The 12,784-nt window shown below is 35.5% G+C and overlaps 1 protein-coding gene across 6 annotated transcripts in view; it reads right to left on the bottom strand.

Moving 5' to 3' along the window:
- Positions 1–12,784, bottom strand: part of LOC106876727 (uncharacterized) — a 1,066,253-nt gene that overhangs the window by 220,366 nt on the left and 833,103 nt on the right. For 2 of the 6 annotated variants that reach the window (XM_089349748.1, XM_089349749.1), the window contains exon 1: positions 3,277–3,359. The exons of the other annotated variants lie outside the window; for them this stretch is intronic. The gene's annotated coding sequence lies outside the window, so the exon portion shown is untranslated. Of the gene's footprint in view, positions 1–3,276; positions 3,360–12,784 lie in introns of those variants that run through there. 6 annotated transcript variants of the gene reach the window in all.

Below are 12,784 nucleotides of genomic sequence, written 5' to 3'. Positions count from 1 at the left end.
ATACCTGGGTTTCATCAGTCACTACCTGCCTCCTCCCTCTCCCCACCTTTTGCTTTCTAATAAAATCCCTACTCACACATCCTGGGCAATCCTCCCTTCATCTCCCTCTTTGTATGTATATATATACACTAGTGTAGCTAGCTAAAGGAAGGTTGGAGGAGGTGGTCCATCTTGGGTGGCACTTTTACAAGGGCGGCACCACTTTTGGATTTATTGTAGGCAATGTGTATTTTTTGTGGGGGGGGGGGCCTGGGGCAGCAAACTGAAGGGCCACCCCAGGTGGCACACACTATGCTATTGTATATATATATATATATGTGTGTGTATGTGTGTGTATGTGTGTGTGTTCATGCCTTCTTGGCTATATATCACATGCTTATAATGAAATGTCACCATTATACAAGTGCTTCAGTTTATTTGCAATTGTTGTGGCTGTGTGGTAAGTAGCTTGCTTACCAACCACATGGTTCCAGATTCAGTCCCACTGCGTGGCACCTTGGGCAAGTGTCTTCTACTATAGCCTCGGGCTTTGGTAGACGGAAACTGAAAGAAACCCGTTGTATATATGTATATGTATATATATATATGTGTGTGTTTGACCACCCCACCCAACATTGCTTGACAACTGATGCTGGTGAATTTACGTCCCCATAACTTAGTGGTTCAGCAAAAGAGACTGAGAGAATAAGTACTAGGCTTACAAAGAATAAGTCCTGGGGTCGATTTGTTCGACTAAAGGCGGTGCTCCAGCATGGCCGCAGTCAAATGACTGAAACAAGTAAAAGAGGCTTTTTTAGCTTTTGTTTGTGTTCGTAGAACTATGAGAAATATAACCTTGCTTAGTAATAGATTAGGAGTGGTGACAGGAAGTGCATCCAGCAGTAGAAACCTGGTCCAACAAATTTCTTATGGGAGATGCAACAATAAAACAACAACAACAACAATGATGATGACGATGACGGTAATGGTAGTGGTGGTGGCAGTGACGATAATGAAACCAACACTCCCAGTGCCAACACTGACTATGACTACAGTAAATTTCCTGCAAGCTGTTATATTTGTCATGTTAGAAAATTTACAATCATACCTTACATTTCATTCTTCATAGTTACTCAATCCATTTATTTTTCACTTAGCGAAAGAGCTAAGTTCTATTAAATATATAATGTTTGCATTTTCCATAAAGAATTTCTGTCAGGAGACCTACTCTAGCCTTCCAAATATTTTCATGCTAAACATTAGTTTATTAGTGAAAATTGTCTTGGTTGGAAAAAAAAAGTACTCAGATTTTGAAGTAATCTTTCAGCAACTAACAGCTTGTTTTAATATACAGTCTGTTCATAAGGAATGTATGCTTTAATAATTTAGTCCATTTACTTAATGTTTTTCCATGTTAGCATGGGGTTGGACAGAGAATAATTTTAAGACACAATTTTAAGACCAGATGCTCTCTCTGTCACCAACCTTTATCTGTTTTTCAAGTAAAGGATACCTTTATTCCACTTGTCTTCAAAACTGAAGAGTGGCCAAACATAATGTCAACATGGTATGTTAACGTCAATACAGCCTCTCTCTAGTGGTGACAAACATGAAATATATAAGCAATCCTACTTTTACATCCATATATGCACAGACGCACAAACACATATACTTGAAACTCAGTGTATGTGTGTATGCATGTATATATCTATCTATCTATATACATATTAACATAGGGTAAAAATCATATATTAATTAATATCGATTAATTACCAGGAAGCTAGCACGTTTAAAGAATCAAAGAGATTCAGAAACAATATCTGCAATCTCAGGGGATTAAAGTATATTTTTATATATGACGTTGACCACTAACGTTAGTGGTCAACGTCATATATAAAAATATTTATATATATATATATATATATATATATATATATATATATATATATGTATGTATGTATGTATGTATATATATATATTTGTGTATTAAGTCTACCATTGGTATCATGTTATGAAAAAATATTTTAATATTATAACAATTTTTGAAGCTGATCACATGCAAATATGGAAACAAACACCATTCCTTCATGTGATCACCATGCAATATTGTTAAGATATCAAGATATATTTTTCTTAACAAGAAAACAATCGTAGACTTAATACACAAATAAACAAATTTTATCCACCAACAAAATGTTGAGCACTCATTCTCATTGTTTGACATTTACATACATACATGATTGACCGTTGACTGAACACTAATCAATTTTTTTTCTCCGTGTTTTTCTCCTTGTCTCCGTATTCTTTCTGTTGAAGAGCGTAGCTCGAAACGTCAAAGACTTTCCGTATTCCCGAGCGTCATACTAATATATACTTTTGTTATTTACACCACCTGTCCTCGTCTGTTGTTATTATTTGTATATTCTCCGCTATGTATATATATATATATATATATATATATATATATATATATATTTATACACACAACTATGTGTGTGTGTATGTATGTTAACATATATATTTATTTGTATATATGTGCATGTATACATAATTATATGTGTGTATATGTATATAAATAGACATATATACATATATATATACATATATATATACACATACATATATACATATACATATATATACACATATATATACATATATATACACACATATATATACATAAATACACACATATAACATATATGTGAAATAAAGTGTCTTGCTCAAGAACACAACACACAGCCCAGTCCGGGAATTGAACTCACAACTTTGCTCTAGATGAAGAATTCAGATGTAAAGTTCAAATTCATTTGAGCACTACTGTGTTTTCGATACTGAGCATGTCTACCTATCACCAATTGTCTGTATATATATATATATATATATATATATATATATATATATATATATATATATATATATATATATATATATATATATATATATATATATATATATATATATATATATATATATATATATATATATATATATACACGTCTCTTAAAGGATAGAGCTCAAAATCAATGCATTGAAGATACTTTATTGCAGCAACAATTATAATAACAGAAACAACCACAATATGCCAAACCTATGCACATTTCAATAGGGTATCCCGGAAAAATAAACCACATCATAAGATGTCTCGTAAAATATTGTAACAAATTACAACATATTACAAATTTCTGGATACTCCATCTCATCAGGGTCGCATTATTGCCATCACCAATACTATTATTAGCAAAACACACACATCATCCAAGAGGGTGAAAGAATAATCGACGGCACGCAACCTACCATCGTTATTTTCTTACAGAATGTAAACAAACCAGTCAACCGAAATCCAGCGGCGTACACCGCCCGGTTTACAGCGTAAAAATCCCTTGCCAAAAATTCACCCCCCATGTACATCAAGATTTCCTATCGGATCTTCCTATAACAAGGGATTTTTACGCTGTAAACCGGGCGGTGTACGCCGCTGGATTTCGGTTGACTGGTTTGTTTACATTCTGTAAGAAAATAACGATGGTAGGTTGCGTGCCGTCGATTATTCTTTCACCCTCTTGGATGATGTGTGTGTTTTGCTAATAATAGTATTGGTGATGGCAATAATGCGACCCTGATGAGATGGAGTATCCAGAAATTTGTAATATGTTGTAATTTGTTACAATATTTTACGAGACATCTTATGATGTGGTTTATTTTTCCGGGATACCCTATTGAAATGTGCATAGGTTTGGCTTATTGTGGTTGTTTCTGTTATTATAATTGTTGCTGCAATAAAGTATCTTCAATGCATTGATTTTGAGCTCTATCCTTTAAGAGACATGTATACATATATATATACAAAAACTCAACTGTGAGTTTTTGGCTAAGACTGTTAACAAATACTATATATTTTGTAAAATTTGTTTTATAAAAGTATATATTTAATATATATATATATATATATATATATATATATATATATAAATATATATGCCGCCTCCTCCACAATGACTCATTACATAACCTCCACATAATAAAACAACAGCTAACTAGCCCAACAGAATTGCTTCTTCTTGTATTTGTTGCTCCATTCTCCACATAAATATATATATATATATATATATATATATATATATATATATATATATATACTTGCATGTGTAAATATATGTTTGAATATACACACATACACCACATATACACACACACACAACTGTTTTCCTGTTGTTTCTGTCTACTGAATTCCCTCACATGACTTTGAGTGGGAGGAAGCTTTATAATTAAAATCGTCGGCTGAAGATCTCTAATGGTTGATGTCAAGCTTTGATATAATCTATGAATGAATTAGTGCATTACTTGAAGAGGAATAAACACTTTAAATTTCGATATATGAAAACCAGGCATTTATTCAAATTATCAGAGACAATAAAATACTTGAACCAAATTTAGATACACTCTAACCCCAACGACTGACTCGCAATGATTTTATTACTTTTAATCTTTAAGATGTCAATCCTTGCCTTGCATTTCACAGCAACTTCAAGTCTTGACAAAATTATTAGGGTGCTGTTGTTATATATATGACATGTCCTAGAAATTTTTCAATCTGGTGCAGCCCATCAATCTCCAGGTTGAACAATAATTGGTTTCTTCCAAAATGAGAAAGAGAGAAAATAATCAACCTCAGTACAGGACTTAGTTTATCACCCCTGTCCCCACTAAAAGAATAAAAGGTGAAGTTAACCTCCGTGATGTTTGAACTCAAAGTGCAGAGAGTGTCAACAAATTCTGCAAAGCAATCTATATGATGCTCTCGTGACTTGGTCAATCTGCTGCCTTAGAAACCAACAGCATGTTAATGTACATCATGATGAAGAACATGAAAATATATACAAAGAAATGGTTACACTGATAGATTATCAAGTGTAGTACATTTCTACCCTCCATGTTATGCAACATAATAATATTCATGGTGTCATTTTATGATGATGGTGACGATAATAATGATGGTGTGTTGATATAACAAACTATATCAAGGGCAAAGTTTAGACACACACATACACAACAGGCTTCTGCACAGTTTCCATGTATGTATGTATATAACTGTATATATATATGTATGTATGTATATCGATATATATATATATATATACATATATATAGGAATGTGTGTATATATATATATATATATATATATATATATATATATATACTAAATGAGGATGCAAAGAAAGAGGTCTGCAGATGCCACTACGATAGATTGCTTAATAAAGAGAATGAATGGGAGGAAGAGTGCCTGCCGTATGTCGACCCAATAGAGGGACCAGCTATCCGAGTTGATAGTACCAGGGTAGATAAAGCAATTAAGAGTATGAAGACCGGGAAAGCTCCCGGCCCATCAGGAATCACTGCAGAGATGCTCAAAATATCTGGAAGTGTTGGCTATAGCCTAGTCACCCGTATTACGAACCAGGTGATACACGAAGGAATCATACCCAATGACTGGTGTAGCAGCATCATAGTCAACTGCTACAAAGGTAAAGGTGACGCTTTAGATACAAATAATTACAGAGGCATCAAGCTGTTAGATCAGGTTATGAAAGTTACAGAGAGGGTCATAGCCCAACTAATTAGGGAGCGAATCAATTTAGATGAGATGCAGTTTGGGTTCGTGCCAGGTAAAAGCACTACTGATGCCTTATTTCTAGTAAGACAGCTGCAGGAGAAATACCTAGCCAAGGATAAACCTCTGTACCTGGCTTTCGTTGACATGGAGAAAGCCTTTGACAGGGTCCCCCGATCCCTTATCTGGTGGTCAATGAGGAAACTTGGGATAGAAGAATGGTTAGTGAGAGCTGTGCGAGCCATGTACAGAGATGCTGCCAGTAAGGTGAGGGTTGGAAATGAGTACAGCAATGAATTCCGAGTAGAGGTAGGGGTCCACCAAGGTTCTGTCCTCAGCCCCTTCTTATTTATCATAGTCCTCCAGGCAAACACAGAGGAGTTCAAGACAGGTTGCCCCTGGGAGCTCCTCTATGCTGATGACCTTGCCCTAATTGCGGAGTCACTATCAGAACTAGAGGAGAAGTTTCAGGTGTGGAAGCAAGGTCTAGAATTGAAGGGCCTTAGAGTCAACCTAGCTAAAACCAAAATCTTAATAAGTAGGAAGGTAGATAAAACACAAACCCCTTCAGGTAGATGATCCTGCTCAGTATGTATAAAAGGAGTAGGTAGTAACTCTATAAGATGTACCCGGTGCAAGCTATGGACACATAAGAGGTGCAGCAACATCAAAGGCAGGTTAACTAGGAAGTTAGTTTTTGTTTGTGGCAGATGTTCAGGTGCAATAAACACTGTAAACAAACAGGAAACAACTTCTACCTCATTCCAGGGTGAAAAACTAGAGGTAGTCGATAGCCTCCGCTATCTGGGCGACCAAGTTAGTAGTGGGGGTGGGTGCGCTGAAAGTGTAGCTGCTAGAATAAGAATAGCCTGGGCAAAGTTTAGAGAGCTCTTACCTCTGCTGGCGACAAAGGGACTCTCACTCAGAGAAAAAGGCAGACTGTATGACGCATGTGTACGAACAGCCATGCTACATGGCAGTGAAACATGGGCTGTAACTGCTGAGGACATATGTAAGCTCGCAAGGAATGAAGCCAGTATGCTCCGTTGGATGTGTAATGTCAATGTGAATACCCGTCAGAGTGTAAGTATCTTCAGAGAAAAGCTGAACATTAGAAGCATCAGTTGTGGTGTGCAAGAGAGACGATTGCGCTGGTATGGACATGTGGTGAGAATGGATGAGGATAGCTGCGTGAAAAAGTGCCACACCCTAACAGTTGAGGGAACTCGTGGAAGAGGTAGGCCCAGGAAGAACTGGGCTGAGGTGGTGAGGCAAGATCTTCGTACATTGGGCCTCACCGAGGCGATGACTACTGACCGAGACCTTTGGAAATGTGTTGTGCGTGAGAAGACTCGGCAAGCCAAGTAAGATCGTTACCAGTGCCCCTGGACTGGCTCCTGTGCGGGTGGCACATAAGATGCACCATTTTGAGCATGGCCGTTGCCAGTACCGCCTGACTGGCTTCCAGAGGATTTTCGAGCGAGATCGTTGCCAGTGCCCATGGACTGGCTTGTGCAGGTGGCAGATAAAAGACACCATTTCGAGCGTGGCCGTTGCCAGTATCGCCTGACTGGCCTTCATGCAGGTGACACGTAAAAGCACCTACTACACTCTCTGAGTGGTCGGCGTTAGGAATGGCATCCAGCTGTAGAAACTCTGCCAAATTTAGATTGGAGCCTGGTGTTGCCATCCGGTTTCACCAGTCCTCAGTCAAGTCGTCCAACCCATGCTAGCATGGAAAGCAGACGTTAAACGATGATGATGATGATGATGATATATATATATATATATCTGTATATATGTATATATATATATATATATATATATATATATATGTGTTTGTGTTTCTCTGTTTGTCCCCTTCACCATTGCTTGACAACTGATGTTGGTGTGTTTACATCTCAGTAACTAGTGGTTCAGCAAACATGACCAATAGAATAAGTACTAGGCTTACAAAGAATAAGTCCTGGGGTCGATTTCTTCAACTAAATGTGGTGCGCCAGAATAGCTGCAATCAAATTACTAAAACAACTAAAAGAATTTCTTTTTACCAAGCAAATGATTAATTAAGTTCGACCTTATTTCCTGTCAATTTTAAATATTGATTAATATAATACAGAATGACTAGTGACAAAATTTATGCAGTACCAAGACAATTTATGTGTACTATCTATCCATCATCGAATAATTAATATCTTCCTTCATTACACAAGGTTATTCCTGGGAGGACTTCAATGAATAAAAATGTTCAACAGAAATCAAATTATGTAAAGTATCTAATTTGTTATTTTAAACTACTACAAACACAAAAATAACCATTTATTATTACACAGGAGAGTAACCTGGCAGAATTGTTTTAGCACCAGAAAAACTGCATTATAGCATGCTCAAACTCTTTGTGTTCTGAATTCAATTCTTACTGGGGTTTCAATTCTCTCTATAAAGAATTATCAGCTATAACTAGACACAAACTTATGTTGTAAATCTTAGTTCTTTCAAATAATTTATTGTTTCAGTGAAGTTGATGTATAAAAAAAAAAACGTCTGTATATTGTGATTGAGGAACATGTCCATTCTATGTTTAGTTTCATTACTTTTTCTCCATGTCATGATATCATGTCAATTTTAAGCAAAATATTTCCTTTGATAGTACATACTGTAGGGTCTCACAGGTATAATATAGTTATTTGAAAAATTTGACTAACAAAGATTATCCATGGAATTACTAAACAAAATCTCCTTGAAAGCATATTTAAACATCTAACACAAGCAAGGGAGATAAGTCAAATAATATTAGCTAGCTGAAATTTTTTACAGATTGGAGTCAGTCAAAATTTGTGAAAGGCAAAGTTGACCTGAATAACAATAACAATAATAATCCTTTCTACTAAAGGCACACAGCCTGAAATTTTGGGGGTTGGGTCTAGTCAATTATATCGACCTCAGTGTTAATTTATTGACCTTGAAAGGATGAAAGGCAAAGTCAACCTTGGCAGAATTTGATCTCGGAATATAACCTTGGGCAAAATACTACTAAGCATTTTGTCCGGTGTGCTTACAATTCTGATGCTCACCACCCTAATAATAATAATAATCATAATGATATCATTTATTTCATATTGTCTGGGAGCATACCCATGATGTGTACAGTACATCAAGTACATTTCAAAGCACCTTAGAAATGCAACCAAATAAGTAGTTCTTGTCTCCCTTTCTTTTATATTACGTGCAAAAGTAAATGCCCCTATTGGTCAATGTGGACCATGCATCTGCATATGTATATGCAAGCCCAAGCAAAATCTCTTTTTTTAAAGAAGACTATCAGTTGCCAATGCATGCAAGTCTTCTCTTTATGTAACATCAGTTTTATCCAGAGGAAAAACTATTGAGCTGGATTAATACAGTTTGGCACTAGTGTCATCACAGACATTGCTACCAGAACACAGAGAAACCAGATCAGATACCACAAGATATCCCACTGACTTCCTAGCAGTGTAACCAATCCACTGCTCTAGGTTGGTAATCTTTTAACAATCCCAAAAGTATGAATGACAAGGTTGACTTTAGTGTGATTTGAACTCAGAGTGAAGAGACCTGGAAGAAATACTGTGAGACATTCTGTCAAACATTCTATTGACACTGCTAATTCTTTACTTCTTTCATATTACAAAGCTGCATATAAACCTTATTCAAGGTTATTGTAATTCAACAGAAATCAAAGGCTGTATCATTTAACTACAAAACCAATAGCTACTAACTTCAGATAGCATGTAACAGTGAGAAACCAATGTTTACTGTCTCGTTTATGAAACCAGGTTTTCTGTTGTCTACAAAGATTATTGGTTAGTGATGTACTGGTGTTATTTGTAAGAGTAAAACTGGATAAAAACAATTTACCATCACTTTTCGAACTTCTTATATAAAAATGTATCTGATGCAATTATCTCCACCAGTGACTGTTGTTTTTATTGGGTAACAAAGCATTTTTAAATACAAGACTGCATTTTAGCAGAAGTAGAGAATAAAAATATAATAAAAATACAGAATAGACGCAGGAGTGGCTGTGTGGTAAGTAGCTTGCTTACCAACCACATGGTTCCAGGTTCAGTCCCACTGCGTGGCATCTTGGGCAAGTGTCTTCTACTATAGCCTTGGGCCGACCAAAGCCTTGTGAGTGGACTTGGTAGACGGACACTGAAAGAAGCCCGTCGTATATATGTATATGTATATGTATATATATGTGTGTGTGTTTGTGTGCCTGTGTTTGTCCCCCCAACATCGCTTGACAACCGATGCTGGTGTGTTTACGTCCCCGTAACTTAGCAGTTTGGCAAAAGAGACTGATAGAATAAGTACTAGACTGGGGTTGATTTGCTCGACTAAAGGCGGTGCTCCAGCATAGCCACAGTCAAATGACTGAAACAAGTAAAAGAGTAAAAGAGTAATGAATTGATCTTGAATTCTTTACTTGTAATATATCTTGTTTAGCCAAATTACTTACAGATATGTTCAATTAGAAATAAGGATTTAATTACTTGTATGTCTTAAATCAAAACCTATCTTCAAATGCAACAGGAGCCAAAGGTCGACAGTAACCAAACATGGCTTCTTTGGGTTGGCAGAATCAGCAGGAGAAGGAACATGAATATAATTTGTTCCATTTCAAATAGCTGGAAATTTTTTTTAAGAATAATTTAACATCTAAAAGCTTTATGTCAACTACTCAAATGACTGTTCTATTCAATTGAAAATAATTCAGCAACATAAAACTTAACTGCAACTCACAGACAGATTCCATTACCTCCTCATTAAGCCTTTTTCTAAGTACTATTATATTAGCCCCTGTTCTTCAGAGCAGGCTAAGTTCATGCTATCTCTACATAGGCATTCTCATCCAATTCATTTCTTCTCCACTCATCACCCTTGTTGTATCCAACACTCCCATGCCCTGCACTAATCTATATACCCAGTCCTTTCTTCTCAGAATTTCATCCCTCTTGAATTCCATCTCCCACCATTCTTTGATTTTTTTCACACAGGTGTTGAGTTACAAGGATTCAAAAGGAAAATTAATGGCATTAATCTCACCAATTTAGAAGGACCTGTGAAAGCCATGGGCACTGCACTTTTCCTACTTTTACAAACTCTATAGGTTAATCCTTGAAAGTATAAACACTCACAAAACAAATTCCTCAAACACTACCAACATACAAGTGACTATCTACATTTATCTTTGATTAGTCACAATAAATCTTATGCAAGTACTATTGGAATGAGACTACACATTCATCAGGTCTTTGAATACTGAGACTTGCATACAATAATTCTCTTGACCAAAAACTAATATTTGAAAATAAATATTTTAAAATTCCAGGTGGTTCCTTATTCAACTGGAATTATATTACATTACACTGCTTTACATATTCTGATACACCAAAAAAAATGGACAAATTAGAAACAAAAAATAGAAAGTCCAACATTAATACCTGCAGAGTGTACTCAGTACACACTGCAGGTATTAATGCACCTATTAATTAATATATAAACTGAAATCTTAACATCATATAACCATGTAGGTTTTCATTTTCAATAAGCCTGAGGGAATAAAACTTTATTGCCATTACAGCTATCTTAATATAAAGTCTAATATACGGAGAGCTGAAGATATTAGTAACCTAAATTAAACAGGATCCTTTCATTTTTCAGTGCTTCATTCAAGATTCCACATTAATTTTATTTTCAGTGATTTATGGCAAAATATGTTGTCATTCACAGCTAAAATTACTTATATTGACTAAATCTCAGTCACTTCTGCTTTATGCGTTATAAGAGTTACTGGTTTATAAGTATCATTAATCTACACATGAGTATTCTAGAGGTGGAATCAATCAATATTTGCTATAATTTTGATGAGAAAGTTTCTATTCATAATCATTTTCCAAGCTTACTTCCTGAAGCCTTAATAACAAAACCTAACTTTGAGAAAAGCAAAAGAATTCAGCTCTCATTGAGCAAGTGCAAAATTTGAAGTATAGAATTGTGAGAGAAGTGAGGATGATTACGGTTAGATTAAAGATGCTTATTAAATTACCTTAAATAGAAAAGCTTGTATAAGTGGTGAAATAATGGGCTGATAATTTTTTTTATATTTGAACCACATGGTATGAATGAATGGTTGGGTTGCAGTTAATTTTGTGATTATGATTGTAATTTATTTATTGGTTAAAATATATTTCCAAACAATAATAATATAAAGTCCTGAGGAGGCAAGGTAGATTATTGGTGTGTGTGTGTATGTAGAATGGGTGAGAGTATGAGAGAGAGAGAGAGGGAGAGAGAAAATTTATGAACAACAGAAAGAGAAAGTGAGAGATGGAAAGAAACAGAAACAAAAATAACATGAAAAGAGAAAAGAAACAAATAAGGAGAAAAGAAAGAAAAAAAGAGAATGACAGATAAAGGCAAGAATGACAGAAAGGTTGAAAGACAGAATGAATGAAAGGCAGAAAGAAATAATAGCAAAAATCTATGATAGATAGAGAAAGTAAACTGGGAGAGAAATAATGACAGAAAAATGTGAGAAAGATGGAAGGGAAAAGAGTAAATGGATTAGAGAAACAGAGAGAGAGAGAGAGAGAAAGAAGTAAGACAGTAACAGAGAGAGATCTGTTGCTTGGTAATGTACTTTACTAAGCATGGCCTTGTACAGTAATTTCAAACCTTTTCCATCCACAATACACTGAATGAACTGCTAAAAATGCTACAGCACACCAGCTTATAAAGATATACTATATATAAGTGCAGCCATGACTGTATGGTTAAATGGTTAACTTGTTGCTTCACGATCACATGGTTGCTGGTTCAGTCCTACTGTGCACCACTTTTGACAGCATCTTGTGGGATTGCCACAGAGCAACCAATGCTTTGTGAGTAAATTTTGTATATGGAAATTATGCTCAAACCTGATATATATATATATATATATATATATATATATATATATGTATGTATTCTTTTATTTGTTTCACTCTTTTCACTGCAGCCATGCTGGAGCACCACCTTTAGTCAAACAAATTGACCCCAGGACTTATTCTTTGTAAGCCAGGTACTTATTCTATCAGTTATGGGGATGTAAACACACAAACATCGGTTGTCAAGTGATGGTAGGGGGACAAACACACACACACAAACACA

This window comes from Octopus bimaculoides, chromosome 3 (genome assembly GCF_046866305.1).
Source record: "Octopus bimaculoides isolate indiv1 chromosome 3, ASM4686630v1, whole genome shotgun sequence".
NCBI lineage: Eukaryota > Metazoa > Mollusca > Cephalopoda > Octopoda > Octopodidae > Octopus > Octopus bimaculoides.
Note: the sequence above shows the minus strand (reverse complement) of the source record. Positions and strands in the feature narration are given on the sequence as shown.